The 22,272-nt window shown below is 33.9% G+C and overlaps 1 pseudogene; it reads left to right on the top strand.

Annotated features, from left to right (window-relative positions):
* The first annotated feature begins 7,759 nt into the window (after positions 1-7,759).
* On the top strand, positions 7,760-9,089 carry LOC146886959 (uncharacterized; annotated as a pseudogene).
* The last annotated feature ends 13,183 nt before the right edge of the window (positions 9,090-22,272 follow it).

Raw genomic sequence — 22,272 nt, 5'->3', positions numbered from 1 at the left:
TGAGTGCGTATTTTTGCCCTCAGTCAGTGTTTAATTCTGGGTATTTAATTGAATTTGTGTGTTTAAAGATTGATTTAATTGGAATTTCCTATAATTGGGTTTATTGAGCATGAGGTACAAAAGCATGTTAAAAATAGCTTTTTAGTTGCATAAATTTTCTTTGGATATTTTGAAGTGTGTTAATGCAGTTGCAGCTAAGTTGAGCTCATGGAGGTGTGGAAATAAATTGATTAAAGCTTCATGATACCTTAAAGATAAATCCAAGAATAGGAAATTATCAAAATCACAAAAATCCAAGCCAAGCATTCCATGAAGACGACAAGAAAAGCTTGAAAAAGTGAAGAAATTTGGCTGAGCCAAGAAGAGAGCAACAAAAAATTGGACCTTGCGATTTTCTTTATCTTTATGATAGAAGATAATTTGGGAAAAATATATCTTAGATATTTTATTTGATATTTTTAAATAATTATCTTATTTAATTATATCATAAAATATTAAAAGATAATAACTACCAAATCTTTTTAAATATCACAAGATCTTCTTGAATCTTTTTAGTTCCACAACAAACAAAAATATCTTGAAGATATTGAATTATTTAGAAGATAATTTACAGAGATTGCAAAAGGTTGATTTGGAAAATTAATACAAATACTAATTGGTGATAATTTATCATATATCTTTAATTAATTAATTAATTTAATTATATTACATATTGATATTATCAACCAATTATATTTGTCAAATAGTCTATATCTCTCCAAATATTTTTAAATATTTATCTTTATCTTTATTTTAAAAGATATTTGAGAGAGTTTAGCAACATAAAAGCCTAGTCCAATTCCTATATAAAGAGACCAAAGGAGAAGCAGAAAGAACAAGCTCGGGACTTCGGAATTTAGGAACCCTTAGGGGGACCTAATTTCTTTCTCTCTTTTCTTCTCTCTATTCTTCTTTTTATTTTGTATTCCATGGATTGCTAAACTTCTTGGGTTGATTCCATTGTAATTTCATTATGGATTTTGAGGTTAGAATGAAATAATTTCTTTGTTCTTTTTTATTATTGTTGAGGTTTTAATTCATCTATGTCTTTTATCTTTGAATCACGTAAAAAGTAATGATTTTAAATCTATATGCATGTTGATCATATGAGTTCAAAGGTTTTTAAATTTAATTGAAACTTTACTTTGATTTTATTTAAAAACTTTCATGTGATTGAATGAGTTTTTACCAATAATTGAGACTTTACTTTGATTAAAGGTATTTACTCTAACTAAAATTAATTGAGACTTTACTTTGATTAATTAAGCTTTTTATTTGATGAGGAGATAAAAGACTAGACATGATTAGGCATACTAAATTTGATTGAGACTGTACTTTGGTTGAATTTACCGTGGATAATCTAAAAGTTCTCACTTTTAATTGAGACTATACTTTGGTTAAAAGTGAGAACGCCAACAAATTAATTGAGACTTTACATTGATTAATTTGTAAATCTATAATAATAATTAATCGAGCAATAATCTTTAGATAACCGATGATGAAGCTATTTTGAAAAAGTAATGGAATCAATCTATTTTCTTTACTATTGTTTATATCTTATTTTATCTTCTTATCTTTATCCTTCATATTTTTATAATTTTATTTGACTAACTCTTGTATAGTTTTATAAGAACTAATTTGTTAAAAATCAATTCCGTGTTCGTTGGGAGACGACTTTGGGTTACTTTACCCTTACTATTTTGTTGACTACTTTCTTAACAATACTGAAGTTGTTATAGATAAGTAGTATTAATTTGATCGCGTCAACGACAGCGTTATCAAATTTGGCGCCGTTGCCGGGGAACACGGTTAGAATTTTTATCATTTTAGTTCTTATTTTTATTTTATTCTTTTGATTTTATTTTTTTTATTTTTATTTTTATTCTTTTGATTTTATTTTTTATTTATTTTTTTTTGTTTATCACTAACATTTTCTTTTCTCAATTTTTGTTCTAACATTTTTTTTATTTTCTTTAGTTATTTTATTTTATTTTATTTAGTTATTTTTTTTAAGCATAATTTTTGTTTGAGGAATTTTGTTGGGAAATTTGTGAAACTAGTTGGGAAAAACTTTGGCTAAGGAAAGATAAGGTACTTAAGTTGTCCATTGAGACGCACCTCTCTTTCCTGGAAGTCTACTCAACAAGCTTTCAACTTATTTCTTTTCAAAAAACCTCTATAAAAAAATGCAAAATAATTTTTCATATGAAAATAATCAAGAGTGTGATTTTCAAGTGAATTATGATTACTATCCACAGCAACCATGTGATTCATATGATTATCAGCAACAAATTGTCACACCTACTTCTGCACCTGATATAAGTGGGTTAACTTTACGACAATTTAATGATCTATATCCTAGATTATCTTTTTTGGGATATGAGCAACAACCATATTCTGAGTGTCCACCTCAACAACCATATATTCCTAATAGTTTTCAGCAACAATATGTACCACCACAACAAGTTGAAGAAACCAATGGACCATCCTATAGGGAAGTTATGATATTAATGGGTGAAGTTATAGAGAAATTAGAGTCCATGGATGAAAGGTTGCGAGTTAATCAACGATGTAGAAATATTGAGCAAGAGTGGTACGAAAATAAGCAAATATTGTCTGATATGTTGAGGGATGCAAGTAAGAACAACTTCATAGAATTACTTGTAACTGTTAATACTACCCCTCAACCCCATCAAAGATTTCCTGAAAATCCAGATTTTAACAAACTTCGTCATGAAATCAAAGATGTGCTTTTGAAGTTGGCCATCAGAGCTGAACAAATGTCTGAAGATTTGAGTCAGGTAATGAATGATGGAGTGAGAAAGGTCATTTTGGAAGATATGATGAAAATGATGACTGAAATGATGGAGATGAATCAGACAGATCAGAAAGAGATGATGAATGCCGCCAAACAAAGCTTACAAAATCAGTCTGAAAAGCCAATAGCAGAATCACATCACATTGATATATCTACTGATGGATATAATGATCTTCATAGTAATATGTCTACTGATGGACATATTAAGGATGTTGCTGAAGTTGATGAAGAAATTAAAGATTCTCACACAAACATATCTACTGATGGATATGTTGATAATGCTCAATGTGAATATAAATTTTTATCTGTTGATGATATTTTTGAAGAGAAAACTTGTTAGAATAATACAATGGAGGAACCAAGTGCAGTTGAAGAGCCAACAATATTCAAAGATGCAGCTGAAGCATCTACTATTGCAACTGAGTTGGTTAATGATGAAGCAGCAAATTCAACTACTTCAAGTCCAGATTTTTGCTCACAAGGTGAGATTATGAGGATTACTGATGATCCTGTTAACAATCTGAATGCACTTGATGATGCTCAAGTTGAGTTGAAGCCACACAATCCACACATCAAGTTTGTTGATGTGAATGATGCAAATAAGTTTTCAGTGGTTATCTTTGTTGACATGGCTGCAGAAAAAGAAGAAAGGTTGCTGCAACAAGAAAACATGTTAGATTCAAATTCTTTTGAAAGCATTGTTGATAAAAAATTTAAATTGCATGCATATTTGTTTTTTGTTTTTGATTTTAATAAAAAATATAAAAAAATTTCAAAAATATGTTTTTTTGTTTTTAGTTTTCATAAACTTCAAAAAGTAAAAATTAAAAAAATGGTACAAGCTGACTTGTACTTTATAAAATTAAAGAAAATAAATTTTGACATATGGCCAGATTGAGCCAGAAATGAAAAATTTTTTTGTTTCCTCCCCAAAATAAGTCCATCAAGGACATTTATTTTTTTTGAAATAAGTGTGGGGGAGACAAACTGTAGATAGGATTTTTCTTTTTTGTGTTTTTCAATTTTTTGTTTTTGTTTTCATTAAAAAAATTGTGATTTATTTTTGAGAAAATTGTGAAAGTATTAACTTTTTACTAAGTGAAACATTTAAACAATGTCTCATAAGAAATCCACCAAAAATATTTCCCTGTTTTCAATAAAACATATTGACATTGAATTTTTAGGAGTTGATTCAATAATTGGGATGATCATAATTCTGGAAAAATAAAAGTCATGTTGATATGAGTGGTTTGTTTCTATGAATTTATAATTGAGTTGATTTGAGAATTTCTTGATTAAATCTTTTGTGAAAGAATTTGACCTTATGAGTCTTGAGCCTTAATGTAAAGGATGAATTGCCATATGTCATTCCTATTTTTTCTTGGGTGACTTGCTCATGTTTGTTTATACTCAAATGTTTAGCTTGACTCTTTTGTTTTGCATCTTAGGTGAATATGCATGATTTGATATGATTGAGGCATTTCTTGTTTTTAGCTACTTGGCCAAATAAGTCCACCTTGATATTAATCCATTGGTAGCCTCTTTGAGCTTTTAAACCTTTTTTTTCTTGTTTTAAGCATATTGCATAACCTTGAAAAGAAAAAGACTATGTTTTACCTTAGGAAGAAAGAAGGAGCTAATGGATTGTGTTCAGGAATGGTTGAGGAATAAAGTGTGTGGGTGAGTACCTCACCCACAAATTAATAAAAATGGCAAAAGGAAAAATTATTGATGAAAAAGTGTTGAAATAATTGCTTTCTAAAAAAAAGAGAGAGCAACAAAGCAATAAACGAAAAAGACTTGTTTTTGAAATTATGCTCCATTATTCTTCCTACATTACTATTTCAAAAACCCAAGAGTCTTAAAATTTTTCTTACCTTTGCCTTGGCCCTGTTATAACTTGTGAAAAGTCCTCATGATCTTCGAAAGCATGTTTTCTGAAAGTTTGTGAATATGAGAGTCTTGTTAAGTATTAGGAGTGTTTACTTGCATGGGTATTTTGAGTGAAAACACAAGCCAAAACACTTGAGATAATTTTGGTGAGAAAATACACATTTAACTTGAGTACTTTCTTTCATAATTGATTGTCTTGTGAATTTTGGAATTTCTCAATTTTGCCCAAGAGTGCAAAAGAATAAGTGTGTGGGTATGATGAGTGCCTATTTTTGCCCTCAGTCAGTGTTTAATTCTGGGTATTTAATTGAATTTGTGTGTTTAAAGATTGATTTAATTGGAATTTCCTATAATTGGGTTTATTGAGCATGAGGTACAAAAGCATGTTAAAAATAGATTTTTAGTTGCATAAATTTTCTTTGGATATTTTGAAGTGTGTTAGTGCAGTTGCAGCTAAGTTGAGCTCATGGAGGTGTGGAAATAAATTGATTAAAGCTTCATGATACCTTAAAGATAAATCCAAGAATAGGAAATTATCAAAATCACAAAAATCCAAGCCAAGCATTCCATGAAGACGACAAGAAAAGCTTGAAAAAGTGAAGAAGTTTGGCTAAGCTAAGAAGAGAGCAACAAAAAATTGGACCTTGCGATTTTCTTTATCTTTATGATAGAAGATAATTTGGGAAAAATATATCTTAGATATTTTATTTGATATTTTTAAATAATTATCTTATTTAATTATATCATAAAATATTAAAAGATAATAACTACCAAATCTTTTTAAATATGACAAGATCTTCTTGAATCTTTTTAGTTCCACAACAAACAAAAATATCTTGAAGATATTGGATTATTTAGAAGATAATTTACGGAGATTGCAAAAGGTTGATTTGGAAAATTAATACAAATACTAATTGGTGATAATTTATCATATATCTTTAATTAATTAATTAATTTAATTATATTAGATATTGATATTATCAACCAATTATATTTGTCAAATAGTCTATATCTCTCCAAATATTTTTAAATATTTATCTTTATCTTTATTTTAAAAGATATTTGAGAGATTTTAGCAACATAAAAGCCTAGTCCAATTCCTATATAAAGAGACCAAAGGAGAAGCAGAAAGAACAAGCTCGGGACTTCGGAATTTAGGAACCCTTAGGGGGACCTAATTTCTTTCTCTCTTTTCTTCTCTCTATTCTTCTTTTTATTTTGTATTCCATGGATTGCTAAACTTCTTGGGTTGATTCCATTGTAATTTCATTATGGATTTTGAGGTTAGAATGAAATAATTTCTTTGTTATTTTTTATTATTGTTGAGGTTTTAATTCATCTATGTCTTTTATCTTTGAATCACGTAAAAAGTAATGATTTTAAATCTATATGCATGTTGATCATATGAGTTCAAGGGTTTTTAAATTTAATTGAAACTTTACTTTGATTTTATTTAAAAACTTTCATGTGATTGAATGAGTTTTTACCAATAATTGAGACTTTACTTTGATTAAAGGTATTTACTCTAACTAAAATTAATTGAGACTTTACTTTGATTAATTAAGCTTTTTATTTGATGAGGAGATAAAAGACTAGACATGATTAGGCATAGTAAATTTGATTGAGACTGTACTTTGGTTGAATTTACTGTGAATAATCTAAAAGTTCTCACTTTTAATTGAGACTATACTTTGGTTAAAAGTGAGAATGCCAACAAATTAATTGAGACTTTACATTGATTAATTTGTAAATCTATAATAATAATTAATCGAGCAATAATCTTTAGATAACCGATGATGAATCTATTTTGAAAAAGTAATGGAATCAATCTATTTTCTTTACTATTGTTTATATCTTATTTTATCTTCTTATCTTTATCCTTCATATTTTTATAATATTATTTGACTAACTCTTGTATAGTTTTATAAGAACTAACTTGTTAAAAATCAATTCCGTGTTCGTTGGGAGACGACTTTGGGTTACTTTACCCTTACTATTTTATTGACTACTTTCTTAACAATACTGAAGTTGTTATAGATAAGTAGTATTAATTTGATCGCGTCAACGATAGCGTTATCAGCTGCCATTGCCTCTATTCAATCCCCCACTCCTTGGTATGTTTATTTTTACGATTTGGATTGTTTTTGGATTCGCCTGGATTTAATTTTTTGGATTGCTTGTATGTTCTTATATTTTCAATCTTGAATTTGAGATTATTAAAAATATGGAAGAAATTTTGGATTGTTTGTACTAGGAGATAATTTGGATCCTAGGAGTTAGTATGTATCAATTTCATGAGAATTTATTTTAAACTTTTGACAGTGTTCACGTACTATCCTTGTTGTCCGACTGTGAGTACGATTGATTCTCCTCCGTTGTTACTCATGTCTCACGCTCCAAGTTCTTAATTTTATTATGAGCTTATAATTGTTTAGTATATTGTTTATTTAGTATGTTTTTTTATTTATATTTTAAAGTAAATCAGTTTATTTTGTTTGATCTCAAATTGTCGTTGCATGGAGTTAGCCATAGTTTCACGTTTGAGATTAAATACGAAAATTATTTACTTGTCTGTAAGTATTTTTTTTTAAAGAATATGTATTTTTTTAAAAGGAGACAATACTAATAATTTAAATGTATTCAATCTTGAATTGTCCGGTTGGACAGTTTAAGAAGATTAATCACTTTTTAATAGTTTATTAGTGCATGTCTATTTTAATATACATATCTCAATATTCATGAATATTTGTCAATTGTGTTTGTATTGATCTTTGGGTGCATATTTGATTGTGGTTAATAATCACTTTCTTTTCGTGTAACCTGAAGACCAATGCGAAATGCTGGTGAAATTTCGTGAAATTTAAGATATGTGTTTTAAAATTAGTATGCACCAATAAACTAGAAGAAGTGAATCTTCTTGAATGGGATGGGGTCACACCTTAAATACAAAAGCGAGGTGATCATTCATTTAAAGATTACTGAAATTGTTCACACAATTTCAGTATATAAATGTTGGATCGAGACTGGATTTACTTGCCACGCATCAATGTTGAGTATGAGAAAGGAGTAGAAGAATTTATACAATTTGCGCAACGTTATGAAGGTAGAAGTGATGATGAAGTGAAGTTTAGATGTCCTTGTGTGAACTGTTTGAATGCGAGAAAGTTGAATGCAACTGCAATTAGGGAACATCTTATCTGCGATGGTTTCCTTCCAAGTTATACAATATGGACATGGCATGGCGAATTAACAGACTTCCCAACTGTCTCTCGAACTGAAAATTTGTGGATTCCATCATGGAAGATCAACGTGAAGAAGACAAATTAGAGGACATGATTCGTGATGTTGGCGCTGAAGCTTTTGCCCAAGCACGTGTATGAGACAATCTCTACTGATTCAGAGACTCCGTTGTATGTTGGTTCAACTAAGTTTACAAGGTTGTCAGCGGTGTTAAGATTGATGAATTTGAAGGCGACTAATGGGTGGACCGATAAGAGTTTCACAGAATTATTAGTGTTGTTGAATGAAATGCTTCCAGACGGAAATACACTACCTACTCGCAACTATGATGCCAAAAAAATTCTTTGTCCGATGGGTATGGAGTATAAACGGATACATGCATGTCCTAATGATTGCATACTCTATAAGAAAGAATTTGAAGGATTGAAAAAGTGTCTGAAGTGTGGCTTATCACGGTACAAGGAGAAAATCAATAATGAAGATAAAGGTGAGTTAGAAAAGGATGGACCCGCTTTGAAAGTAGTCTGGTACCTTCCAATCGTACCTAGACTTAAACGTTTGTTTGCGAATCCAAAAGACGCTAAAAACCTTCGATGGCATGCAGATGAGAGAATATGTGACAGCCTGCTTCGTCATCCAGCTGATTCAATGCAATGGAAAAATATTGATCAAGAGTTCCCCCAATTTGGTGAAGAATGTAGAAATATTCGCTTTGGTTTAGCTACTGATGGAATGAATCCATTTGGTAATTTAAGTACCAACCACAGCTGCTGGCCCGTTGTATTATTTATTTACAAATTGTCTCCTGGACTTTGCATGAAGAGAAAGTACATAATGTTGTCTATGATGATATCCGGTCCAAGACAGCCTGGAAATGACATAGATGTTTATCTCAGTCCACTAGTTGAAGACTTGAATATTTTGTGGGAGGATGGGGTTGAAACATTTAATGCTTTTACTTCTAAGACTTTCATGATGCGTGCAATGTTATTTTGCACAATTAATGATTTTCCAGCTTATGGTAATTTGTCAGGGTATAGTGTCAAGGGTCATAAAGCATGTCCTATATGTGAAGAAAACACTACAGCTCATCAATTGAAATACGGAAGGAAAATAATATATATGATGAAGGATTATCTTGTTCCTTTTTAAGATTATTGAATATGGTGTGAGTTGATTAAGAAAGCTAAGTGAAATCCCCACTGGACATTAAGATAGCAAGCTATCTAGATGTGAAGGTTCCTTTTAAAAAGCTCAAGAGAAGAAGATGATGGATTGATTCAAAACAAAAAGGAAATGGAAAGCACATAAACCATAGAAAACCAAGAACAATTAAAGGAAGAAGAAAACATAAAATGGAAAGGAAAGAAATGGTAAAAATGTGAGAAGCACGCCACTACAAGGCTAGGCTAGAAGCCATGGCAACCTTGAAGATGAGTGGATGTGTGCCGCCACTTGCTATGCAAGATAAGGCTTAAAAGTATTCACTCCCAAGGGAGGAAACTCTCACAAATGGTTGAGACACAAGAGTGTTTTTACTTTAAAATGTTCAACCCTTTTACATGTCTAGGAGCACCCCTTATATAGAAGAGTTTAGGGGTCTCTAAGAAAATAAAAGATACCTAAGGATGTCTCTACAAAAACCTAACCCTAGCTTCTAGAAACTAGGTCAAATAAGGTTACAAAAATGAGAGACAAAAGAGCTAACTATGGTGTGTGCAAGGCTAATTTCGTTCTAGAAGAAAAGGAGACAAAGAATGTGTCTCATATGTCTCCAAAAAGTGGGCAAAGTGTGCTAAAAACAAAGGAGACCAAAGGTACATAGGTACACTTGCTTCATGCCTTTTACTTTATGCTTTATGGCTTTGCTTTACTCTCTCCTCCACATCATTTATGCTCCCAAATCACCATGCGCCACCTAGCATTGCTTTCTTACTCCTAATTAACCTACAAAGCAAATAAACATAGATTAGCATGTTGGCTTAAGTCAAGTCAACTATAGTCAACAAGTCAAACCTAGTCAAAGGTCAACAAGTCAACTAAAGTTGATTCAACTAAGTCAACTTAGGGAATCAAAAATAACAAACATAAATGAAAGCGATGAAGGATTAGTGAACTTCCTTTCTAAACATGCTTAGTCTTCTTAAGCATGTGCCTTCATCCTTGGTTGGGGTCAATCCTTCATCATCCTCCCCTTCTTGAAGAGAATTTGACCACAAATTCTTTAAGCCTTTATAGATGGAGCTTGACTTGATTTGGGGGAGGTTTGCGCCTCCCTTTTATGAGCTCTGGTTCCATCTTTTCTAAGGGTACTACCCCTAGCTTTGGTTAGGCCATCCCTCTTTTCTAGACCACTATTCTTCTCATGCTTGCGCATTGGGTCTTCCTTTTGAGCCTTGCAAGAGAAGAAAGGATGGTGATGTCCATCTTGCTTTGAAAATATTTTTTTAGAGGCAAGTAACACTTTGGAGGTAACTTGCTCTTTTTCTTTTTCATCTTTTCTCTTATCTTTCACTTTATTTTGGTCCTCATTTGCTTGATTGGGTGAGAGAGGTAGGAGTGTGAACTTCTTGCCTTGGGAGAAAGCATAGGTGTTAGCATGACCATCATAAAAGACTTTTCTATCAAATTGCCATGGCCTACCTAACAAAATATGAGTTTCTTCCATAGGCACAACATCACATAACACCTCATCTTTAAAATTTCCAATTGAAAAGTTAATGAGGACTTGTTGAGTTACTTTAATGTCTTCTTTATTAAGCCATGATAGCTTGTAGGGCTTGGCATGAGGGATAGTTTTCAAGCCAAGCTTGTCCACAACCCTTGTGCTAACCACATTTACACAACTTCCATTATCTATGAGGAGGGGACATAGTTTGTCTTTGATATGACACCTTGAATGAAAAAGGTTTTGTCTTTGAGAAGGGTCAAGTTCCTTGGAAACTTCTCTTAGTTGGTGCCTTATCATTAACAATCCACCTTCAAGGGGTTTAATCCTTTCACTTGAAGAAGAAGTGTGGGAAGAAGTACTTTTGGGGGAAGGGGGAAAAAATGTTCACTCTCTACTTCTTTTTTAAGGTTTAAGGCCATGGTTCTTTTGGTGGGACAATTTGAAGCTATGTGCCCATATCCCAAACACTTAAAACATTTTATAGAACTTGTCCTTGTACCTTGAGAAGAATTAGGAGTTTCATTAGAAGGCCTAGACGAATTAGTCCTAGGAGGTGGGTCTTTGGAACTCTTGAGTGGTGATTTATCATGTTTTCTTTCTTTATCTTTCCAAGTACTAGAATAGTAGTCATTGTATGAACCACTCCTCTTGGCCTCTTTTTTCTTTTGCAATTGAGTTTCAACTTTGATGGCCAAATGTAAAACTTTGTCAAGAGAGGAGTACTCATATAACTCTACTAAATCTTGTATGTCCCTCCTTAACCCACTCACAAATCTAGCTACCTTTTCCTCTTCACTTTCAAATTGGATTCCTACTTTTAAAAGCATGGACTCCATTAACTTGTAATATTCATCCACACACATGGACCCTTGTTGAAGCCTTTGGAGCTTCAAAAGAGTCTCCCTCCTATAGTAGGAAGGAACAAATCTAGCGCGCATCAAATTTTTAAGGTCCCTCCAAGAAGTCGCGAGTGATTCTTGGTTAATATTGTCCATACATAATTGATGCCACCAAGTCATGGCATAATCCTCAAACTCTAAGACTACCAAATCTACTTGCTTTTGATAACTAACTACATGAATGGTAAAAATTTGGTCCACTTTTTGTTCCCACTCAATGTAGATGTTTGGGTCATTTTCTCCTTTGAACTTAGGAATCTTTGGAGTTTGCTTCTCTTGTGATGGGTTGTGCCTAGAATGCCTTCTTTTCCTAGCCTTTCTTTCTTGCTCCCTAGCTTCAAGCCTTTGAATGTGCTCTTGGATTCTTAGGTCACTTTGCTCCTTGTCCTTTCTCAATTGTTCAAAGGACTCCATCCTAGACAACTCCAAATCCCGAAGCAATCTCATCAATGTATTGTTTTTGTTTGGAGTAGGAGCATTTGATGAACTTGCCATGATTCCTACAATAAAACACTCAAAGCCAAAACAAAATAAATGAATTAGGGGTTAGACAACATGAAAACCAAGACCAATTCCAACCCAAAATGTAACCCAAGTGTTTAGATCACTCTCCCAAAGTAACAAGGCAAGGCTAACACTCAAAATCCACCAAAGGAGTGAAGCAAAAACTTTTAAAAACTTGTTCAAAACCTTTCAAATGCAAGACAAGTGATTCGACCACAACATCCCAAGAGTTTCAAGAAAAGAAAACTATTAAGACACAACAAAGAACACCTAGTGACAAGGAAGAAAAGCACAAAAACAAGAAAGTTTAACTTCTAAGGAAATTTTGTTTTAAAGACAAAACTTGAACAAGACTAAAGCAATGAAAAACACTTTTAAAGACTATGGAAAGCATTTGAACAAGCCAAGATTATACCTCAAATTATGCATACACCAAGAAAGATCATAACCAAGTTAAAGCATGGAACTAATTTGCCAATATCACCCAAAATCCAAGTATAAAATTTGGTAGCATAACACCTAGTAAAAATGGCCAAATGGATTCACCAAGCAACACATTAGCTCTCGGCCAAACTGTTTTTGGTCATGAAAATTATTTTTCTTTTCAAAACTAGGTACTTAAGATGATGAGAAGGATATTTTAGGGTGTCTTGAACACTTAGTTCCTTAAAAATTAGGTCAAAATCAATTTCAAGGAGCATGCTACAACAAAAGGCATATATCTCATGCAATAGCTCAAATACTTAGAAACAAGAATAAGATAACTCAAAGAAGCATATGACATATGACTCAAGCAAAAGTTGGACACATTTAAAGACTCAACATGACATACACAAAGACACAAACATGTAGCTATCATGCATTTAAACTCATGGATTTGAGGCTCAAAGACTAAGCATCCAAAGACATGTTATCCAACCACATTTAGAAGTAAGAAGAGTAACAAAAACAGTAGCCAAAACTGCCCAACATAACCTGAAAAACGTTGATTCGCGATAATCTCGGCAGCTCTGACCTTTGCTCACTATTTCAATCATAACTCTCTCCACAAAACTCCAAATGCATTGGTTCTTTTTTTGTTAGAAACTAGACTAACAGAGCAGGTGCAGTTTAATCTTTTAAAATCGTGAACAGTTTCTGCCAGCATTGTTTTTGTGTGCAATGGAAGTGGATTTGAACCATACAAAGATAGCTACAACAAGACAAGGTTAGCACATGAAAAACACCATATTCAAGATAACCTAGGCTCTAGATACCAAATGATGAAGGATTATCTTGTTCCTTTTTAAGATTATTGAATATGGTGTGAGTTGATTAAGAAAGCTAAGTGAAATCCCCACTGGACATTAAGATAGCAAGCTATCTAGATGTGAAGGTTCCTTTCAAAAAGTTCAAGAGAAGAAGATGATGGATTGATTCAAAACAAAAAGGAAATGGAAAGCACATAAACCATAGAAAACCAAGAACAATTAAAGGAAGAAGAAAACATAAAATGGAAAGGAAAGAAATGGTAAAAATGTGAGAAGCACACCACTACAAGGCTAGGCTAGAAGCCATGGCAACCTTGAAGATGAGTGGATGTGTGCCGCCACTTGCTATGCAAGATAAGGCTTAAAAGTATTCACTCCCAAGGGAGGAAACTCTCACAAATGGTTGAGACACAAGAGTGTTTTTACTTTAAAATGTTCAACCCTTTTACATGTCTAGGAGCACCCCTTATATAGAAGAGTTTAGGGGTCTCTAAGAAAATAAAAGATACCTAAGGATGTCTCTACAAAAACCTAACCCTAGCTTCTAGAAACTAGGTCAAATAAGGTTACAAAAATGAGAGACAAAAGAGCTAACTATGGTGTGTGCAAGGCTAATTTCGTTCTAGAACAAAAGGAGACAAAGAATGTGTCTCATATGATGAAGGATTGACCCCAACCAAGGATGGAGGCACATGCTTAAGAAGACTAAGCATGTTTAGAAAGGAAGTTCACTAATCCTTCATCCCTTTCATTTATGTTTGTTATTTTTGATTCCCTAAGTTGACTTAGTTGAATCAACTTTAGTTGACTTGTTGACCTTTGACTAGGTTTGACTTGTTGACTATAGTTGACTTGACTTAAGCCAACATGCTAATCTATGTTTATTTGCTTTGTAGGTTAATTAGAAGTAAGAAAGCAATGCTAGGTGGCACATGGTGATTGGGGAGCATAAATGATGTGGAGGAGAGAGTAAAGCAAAGGCATAAAGCATAAAGAAAAAGGCATAAAGCAAGTGTACCTATGTACCTTTGGTCTCCTTTGTTTTTAGCACACTGTGGCTTCTTTCTAGAGACATATGAGACACATTCTTGGTCTCCTTTTGTGCTAGAACGAAATTAGCCTTGCACACACCATAGTTAGCTCTTTTATCTATCATTTTTGTAACCTTATTTGACCTAGTTTCTAGAAGCTAGGGTTAGGTTTTTGTAGAGACATCCTTAGGTATCTTTTATTTGCTTAGAGGCCCCTAAACTCTTCTATATAAGGGGTGCTCCTAGACATGTAAAAGGGTTGAACATTTTGAAGTAAAAACACTCTTGTGTCTCAACCATTTGTGAGAGTTTCCTCCCTTGGGAGTGAATACTTTTAAGCCTTATCTTGCATAGCAAGTGGCGGCACACATCCACTCATCTTCAAGGTTGCCATGGCTTCTAGCCTAGCCTTGTAGTGGCGTGCTTCTCACATTTTTACCATTTCTTTCATTTCCATTTTATATTTTCTTCTTCCTTTAATTGTTCTTGGTTTTCTATGGTTTATGTGCCTTCCATTTCCTTTTTGTTTTGAATCAATCCATCATCTTCTTCTCTTGAGCTTTGTGAAAGGAACCTTCACATCTAGATAGCTTGCTATCTTAATGTCCAGTGGGGATTTCACTTAGCTTTCTTAATCAACTCACACCATATTCAATAATCTTAAAAAGGAACAAGATAATCCTTCATCATTTGGTATCTAGAGCCTAGGTTATCTTGAATATGGTGTTTTTCATGTTCTAACCTTGTCTTGTTGTAGCTATCTTGGTATGGTTCAAATCCACTTCCATGACACACAAAAACAGTGCTGGCAGAAAACTTGACGATTTTAAAACATTAAACTGCACCAGCTCAGCGGCCCAAAAATTATGTTTTTGGTGTCAAAAGAAAGCTCTATGAGTCTAGTTTCCAGAAAAAAAAGAACCAACGCATTTGGAGTTATGTGGAGAAAGTTATGATCAAATTAGTGAGCAAAGGTCAGATCTGCCAAGAATACGTGAATCAACGTTTTCAGGTTTTGTTGTGGCAGTTTGGCTACGGTTTTTGCACCTCTTTAAGCTCCTAAATGTGGTTGGATAACATGTCTTTGGATGCTTAGTCTTTGAGCCTCAAATCCATGAGTTTAAATGCATGATAGCTACATGTTTGTGTCGTTGTGTATGTCATGTTGAGTCTTTAAATGTGCCTAACTTTTGCTTGAGTCATATGTCATATGTTAACTTGAAGTTTTCTTATTCTTGTTTTTCTAAGTATTTGAATCTTGCTTTCACTTTATGTCTTGCTTGATGTATGCTCCATGAAATTGATTTTGGCCTAAAACTTGAGGAACTAAGTGTTCAAGCCACCTAAAACTCTTTCTCACCATTTTATGAAACTAGTTGTGGAAAGAAGAAAATTTTTGCACCAAATATTGTCTAAAAACCAAGAGCAATCTTGCTCATTGGTGAACTAAAAGTGTGTTTTTCACTAAGTGTTATGCAACTAGTTTCATGCTTGAGAAGTGGGTGATATTGGCAAATTAGTTCCATGCTTTAACTTGGTTATGATCTTTCTTGGTGTATGCATGATTTAAGACTTGAAGATGCTTGTCAAGTGCTTTCCATAGAGTCTTTAAAATGTGCTTTTCTTGTTTTAGTCTTGTTAAAAGTTTTGTCTCAAACTTTTCTTCTTTAGAGTTTAGCTTTCCTTGTTTTTGTGCTTTTCTTGCTTGTCACTAGGTGTTCTTTGTTTTGTCTTAGTAGTTTTCTTTTCTTGAAACTCTTGGGATGTTGTGGCCGAATCACTTGTATTGCATTTGAAAGGTTTTGAACAAGTTTTTAAAAGTGTTTGCTTCACTCCTTTGGTGGATTTTGAGTGCTAGCCTTGCCTTGTTACTTTGGGAGAGTGATCTAAACACTTGGGTTGCAATTTTGGGTTGGATTTGGTCTCGGTTTTCATGTTTTCTAACCTTTAATCCATTTATTTTGTCTCGGATTTGAGTGTTTTTGTTGTAGGAATCATGGCAAGTTCATCAAATGCACCTACTCCAAACAAAAATAATACATTGATGAGATTGCTTCGGGATTTGGAGTTGTCTAGGAAGGAGTCCTTTGAACAATTGAGAAAAGACAAGGAGCAAAGTGACCTAAGAATCCAAGAGCACATTAAAAGGCTTGAAGCTAAAGAGCAAGAAAGAGAGGCTAGGAAAAGAGGGCATTCTAGGCGCAACCCATCACAAGAGATGGAAACTCCAAAGATTCCTAAGTTCTATGGAGGAAGTGATCCCAAAGTCTTCCTTGATTGGGAAGCTAAAGTTGATCAAATTTTCAATGAAAATGATGTAAAGGATCAAACACAAGTTGATCTAGTAGTTTTAGGATTTTTGGAGTATGCCAATACTTGGTGGCATAAAGTTTGTAAGAATTATGACCAAGGGCCACCCGCGGCTTCTTGGATGGACATTAAAACTCTTATGCGCGCTAGATTTGTTCCTCCCTCCTATAGGAAGGAACTTCTTTTGAAGCTCCAAAGGCTTCACCAAGGTTCTATGAGTGTGAGTGAGTACTTTAAAGAATTAGAGTCTCAAATGCATAGGGTTGAAATAAAAGAAACTAACAAAGAGAAAATAAAAAGATTTGTGAGTGGTCTTAGGAGAGACATACAAGACCAAGTAGAGTTGTATGAGTACTCCACTCTTGAAAATGTTTTCACACTTGCCCTTGGGATTGAAATTCAATTGAAAAGAAAAAGAAGGGCAAGGAAGAGTTACTCACCCAACCACTACTTTAGTCACTCATGGAAGGGAAAGCATAAAAAGAGACATGATAAGTTCCCTTCTAACTCTCATCAAGAACCACCAAGTAAAAGTAAATCTCCAAGTGATCACATTCACCATTCCACTTCTTCAAGATCAAGTTCCATTAAATGTTTTAAATGTTTGGGTTATAATCACATTGCTTTAAATTGCCCAACCAAGAAGACCATGGTCTTAAAGAAGAGTAATGATGTTGAAAGTGAACACTCATCTCCCCATTCTCTTTCAAAAGAATCTTCTTCCTCTAATAAAACTAAAATTTTTGAGAAAGACCCTATGTTATTAAGGCGCATGATAGGTCAAGATCAAAGTGAGCTTGAGCCAACTCAAAGAGAAAACATTTTTCAATCTAGATGCAAAATTAACAAATGGGTTTGCTCTCTAATTATTGATGGAGAAAGTAGTACCAATGTAGCTAGCACAAGGTTGGTGGAAAAGCTTAGCTTAGAGACCATTCCTCATGCTAAGCCCTACAAGCTTGCTTGGATAAGTAAAGAGGGAGAAATAGATGTCAATAAACAAGTCCTAATTAACTTCTCTATAGGAAGCTATAAAGATGAGGTGTTATGTGATGTTGTTCCCATGGAAGTCACACATATCTTACTAGGTAGGCCATGGCAATTTGATAAACAATCTTTACATGATGGTCATACCAACCAATACATTTTCTTCATAAATGGAAAAAAGACCACTTTACAACCTCTATCACCTCAAGAAGTTAATAAGGATAGAAATATAATAAGAAAAGATAAAGAAGAAAACGAAAATGGGCAAGCTTTGACTAAGGTGTTACTTGCCTACAAAAAAAATCTTCCAAAGCAACATGTGCATCACTCTTCCTTCTCTTCCCAAGCCAAAAAGGAAGGCCCAAAGCACAAGCAAGAGAGGAAGAGTACTCTAGAAAATAAAGATCGCCTAACCAAAGCTAAGGGTAATATCCTTAGAAAGGATGGAACAAGAGCTCAAAAAAAGGAGACGCAAATCCTCCCCCAAATCAAGTCAAGCTCCATCCACAAAGGCTTAAAGAATTTGTGGTCAAATTCTCTCCAAGGAGGGGAGGATGATGAAGGATTGACCCCAACCAAGGATGGAGGCACATGCTTAAGAAGACTAAGCATGTTTAGAAAGGAAGTTCACTAATCCTTCATCCCTTTCATTTATGTTTGTTATTTTTGATTCCCTAAGTTGACTTAGTTGAATCAACTTTAGTTGACTTGTTGACCTTTGACTAGGTTTGACTTGTTGACTATAGTTGACTTGACTTAAGCCAACATGCTAATCTATGTTTATTTGCTTTGTAGGTTAATTAGAAGTAAGAAAGCAATGCTAGGTGGCACATGGTGATTGGGGAGCATAAATGATGTGGAGGAGAGAGTAAAGCAAAGGCATAAAGCATAAAGAAAAAGGCATAAAGCAAGTGTACCTATGTACCTTTGGTCTCCTTTGTTTTTAGCACACTATGGCCACTTTCTAGAGACATATGAGACACATTCTTGGTCTCCTTTTGTGCTAGAACGAAATTAGCCTTGCACACACCATAGTTAGCTCTTTTATCTCTCATTTTTGTAACCTTATTTGACCTAGTTTCTAGAAGCTAGGGTTAGGTTTTTGTAGAGACATCCTTAGGTATCTTTTATTTGCTTAGAGGCCCCTAAACTCTTCTATATAAGGGGTGCTCCTAGACATGTAAAAGGGTTGAACATTTTGAAGTAAAAACACTCTTGTGTCTCAACCATTTGTGAGAGTTTCCTCCCTTGGGAGTGAATACTTTTAAGCCTTATCTTGCATAGCAAGTGGCGGCACACATCCACTCATCTTCAAGGTTGCCATGGCTTCTAGCCTAGCCTTGTAGTGGCGTGCTTCTCACATTTTTACCATTTCTTTCATTTCCATTTTATATTTTCTTCTTCCTTTAATTGTTCTTGGTTTTCTATGGTTTATGTGCCTTCCATTTCCTTTTTGTTTTGAATCAATCCATCATCTTCTTCTCTTGAGCTTTGTGAAAGGAACCTTCACATCTAGATAGCTTGCTATCTTAATGTCCAGTGGGGATTTCACTTAGCTTTCTTAATCAACTCACACCATATTCAATAATCTTAAAAAGGAACAAGATAATCCTTCATCATCATATGTCTCCAAAAAGTGGGCAAAGTGTGCTAAAAACAAAGGAGACCAAAGGTACATAGGTACACTTGCTTCATGCCTTTTACTTTATGCTTTATGGCTTTGCTTTACTCTCTCCTCCACATCATTTATGCTCCCAAATCACCATGCGCAACCTAGCATTGCTTTCTTACTCCTAATTAACCTACAAAGCAAATAAACATAGATTAGCATGTTGGCTTAAGTCAAGTCAACTATAGTCAACAAGTCAAACCTAGTCAAAGGTCAACAAGTCAACTAAAGTTGATTCAACTAAGTCAACTTAGGGAATCAAAAATAACAAACATAACTGAAAGGGATGAAGGATTAGTGAACTTCCTTTCTAAACATGCTTAGTCTTCTTAAGCATGTGCCTTCATCCTTGGTTGGGGTCAATCCTTCATCAGCCATCGAAGATTTTTTCAATCGAATCATCCTTATCGAAGGTTAAAAAAATCATTTAATGGACATCAAGAGAATAATGATGCACCAATTGCATTGAATGGCTTTCAAATTCATGAAAAAGTTAATAAAATACATCATGTATTTGGGAAAACCTCTAAGAAATCATCTACAACGAGCCCTTGGAAGAAAAAATCAATATTTTTTTATCTTCCATATTGGTCGAAGTTAGAGGTTAGACACTGCATAGATGTAATGCATGTGGAGAAGAATGTGTGTGATAGATTGATTGGTACACTACTTAACATTCAAGGAAAGACAAAAGATGGAGTAAATGCTCGGTTGGATATGCTTGAAATGAATATTTGCAAAGAATTGGCACCAAGGGAGGTGGGTAAGCGTACTTATTTGCCTCCCGCATGTTACACCGTGTCTAGACAAGAAAAGATAAGTTTTTGCCTTTGTCTTAAAAGTGTCAAGGTACCACAAGGTTACTCTTCAAATATTAAGAGCTTAGTGTCAATGCAGGATTTGAAGCTTGTTGGCCTGAAGTCTCATGATTGTCACGTCTTAATGCAACAATTGTTACCGGTGGCTATTCGTGGAATTTTACCAAAAAATGTTCGACAAACTATAACTCGTTTGTGTTCATTTTTCTCTTCAATTTGTAGTAAAGTCATTGATCCTTTAAAGTTAGATGACCTTCAAAGTGAGATTGTTATCATCTTGTGTCAGCTGGAGATGTTTTTCCCTCCATCCTTTTTTGATGTTATGGTACATTTTCTTGTTCATTTGGTAAGAGAAATCAAGTTCTGTGGGCCAGTATACTTAAGATGGATGTATCCTATTGAATGCTATATGAAGATTTTGAAAGGGTACGTGAAAAATCAATATTGTCCAGAAGCTTCAATGATTGAAAGGTATATAGCAAAAGAAAGTATTGCGTTTTTTTCAGATTACATGACAAAATCAAATCCGATAGGAGTTCCTCCTAGATCATGGTTGAACAGGTGTTCTATAAGTAACAACATCCGGGGTGTGAATGTGGTAACCAAAGATCGTGCAGAACTATTGCAAGCACATCTATACATATTGAACAACACTGATGAGCTGATCCCTTACTTATTTGCACATAAAGCCATTGTAAAGAAACAACATCCAAGACAATCAGAGAAATGGCAGTTGATGGAGCATAACAAAACATTCATGCTTTGGTTTAAATCTGAGGTTTTGAAAGATTCACAATCTTCTGAGACTTAGATGTGGCTAGTAAATGGATTGAAATTTGATGTCATAACTTGTACATATTATGAAATTAAGAATTGCACATTCTACACAAAGTCTTTGGATGATAAAAGCACAGTACAAAATAGTGGAGTGAGTCTTGAAGTTGAGTCGCTGCAATTTTCTACATCCAAAGATCAAAATCTGGTAATTGGGTCAATGACGTACTATGGTGTAATAGAAGAGATATGGGAGGTTGACTATACTGTGTTCACTATTCCATTGTTCAAATGTAAGTGGATTGATAATAAGAGTGGTGTCAAAATTGATGAATCGGGTATGACTCTAGTTGATTTTTGAAAGGTGAGTTATCGAGACGAGCCTTTTATCATGGCACATCAACCATCTCAAGTTTTTTATGTAAAAGATCCTGCAACTGAACATTGGTTTGTTGCTCTTCATGGCAAGAGACAAATTGATGTTAATGAACAGAATTTGAGTAACCTTCATATTGCTGACACTCATCCATTTAAAACAACGATAAATTTTGATGAGGCCCCAGTACTTGACGATGTACAAGAAATTCCGGAAGATCACGATGAGGGAATATACATATGACCAATCCATAACTTTATGTATGAATCTAAATTGTTTATATAAATTTACGTGTTTTGTTAAATAATGTTATTTGTTATTAATCTTTTGTATTTTTTTCTTTTAACAATATATATATGGCTAACCATCAAACTTCATCATCGGAGGACTCATCGGAGGACTTCATCATCAGACTTCATCATCAGACTACATCAGACTTCAAAAATTTGTTGAAATTGTCTACAAGTTGAACTAATTCATAAAATCAATTATATGTTACAGGAAATAAGGACAAAAGCCCAAGCAATAAGTAAACAAAATAAAAATCCACACATATTGTCTCGTGGTGGGTATAGAAAGCTTGAAGAAAAGATATTGAAGGAAAAAGAAAAATCTAGGCCCCCACCTTCTGAAGATGATTGTCTTGCGCCTCCTTCACCACCATCTCGTCATCAAAAGTGGAAGGTAGCCCACCTATGATCATCGGGCACCTACACTTCTGAAACTGCACAAGAATTCTCTGAAAAAATTGTTAGAGTTAACTTTACTTAAACATTAATATCATTTTATACCGATTTTCTCTTAATTTTCTTTTGTTATATTGTAGGACTCCTTGGTTGAGTAGAGCTCCCAAGGTACTTTCATTCCAGAAGGTCGTCATGATATTCTTGCTATTGTAATTAGACGACTTGAGCACCCCAGACGTGTGCGTGCTGCTGGATCAAGAGTCGACACTCGTCAATTTTTTGGTGGCTCCTCTAGTCAATCTTCATG

Source organism: Vigna unguiculata, chromosome 4 (genome assembly GCF_037176805.1).
Source record: "Vigna unguiculata cultivar grain cowpea cultivar isolate G323 ecotype 2 chromosome 4, ASM3717680v1, whole genome shotgun sequence".
NCBI classification, from domain to species: domain Eukaryota; kingdom Viridiplantae; phylum Streptophyta; class Magnoliopsida; order Fabales; family Fabaceae; genus Vigna; species Vigna unguiculata.
Note: the sequence above shows the minus strand (reverse complement) of the source record. Positions and strands in the feature narration are given on the sequence as shown.